We start from the raw sequence: 964 nt of genomic DNA on the forward strand, positions 1-964 counted from the left end.
AGTCAAGATCCCAGAAATTCAGCACAAGAATAATTTACTGAAAGCCACTAGAGAAAAGAAGCAGACCACATTCAAAGGAAAATCCATCAGAATTATGACCAACTTCTCTTCACAAACCATAAAAGAAAAAAGAGCATGGAGCAGAGTACTTCAAGTCCTCTAAGAAAACAAATTCCAGCCCAGACTTCTATATCGTGCAAAACTCACTTTCAAGTTTGATGGAGAAGTGAAATACTTTCATGACAAAGAACAGCTAAAGAATTTCACGATGACAAAGCCAACCCTACCCAGGCTACTCAAAGGTGTTCTAGAGAGAGACAAAAATGATCAGAACTCCAAGAATGAGATAAGAAGCAAGCAACTAAATAGGGCAAGCAACTAAACAAAGGAGAAAAAGGAGTAAATGACAACAGGTAAAGAACATGTCATTCATAAGTCAATACATCCCAATACTAACCATCAATGTAAATGGACTCAATTTACCAATTAATAGAAATAGACTGGAACAGTAGATTAGGAAACAAAATTCAACAACATGCTGTATGCAAGAAACACATTTAACTCATAAAAATATTCATAGGCTGAAAGTCAAAGGATAGAACACAATACTACATGCCCCAGAACCTCAGAGAAAAGCAGAGATAACAATCCTATTCTCAGACAATCTCAACTTCAAACCAACAATGATCAAGTGAAATAAAGAAGGTCACTACATACTGGTTAGGGAAAAAATTCAAGAGGAAGAGGTAATAGTCATAAATATGTATGCACCAAACACAGGAGCACCCAACTATATAAAGCAAATTATAATGGACATGAAAAATATAATATCCAATACAACAATTTTAACAGGAGATCTTAACACCCCCTTATCACCAAAAGATAGGTCAACCAGACAAAAACTTAGCAAGGATATAACAGAACTGAACCAGAGCTTGAAACAAATGGACTTGGTGGACATATA

Source organism: Octodon degus, unplaced genomic scaffold, assembly GCF_000260255.1.
Source record: "Octodon degus isolate 3935 unplaced genomic scaffold, OctDeg1.0 scaffold00468, whole genome shotgun sequence".
NCBI lineage: Eukaryota > Metazoa > Chordata > Mammalia > Rodentia > Octodontidae > Octodon > Octodon degus.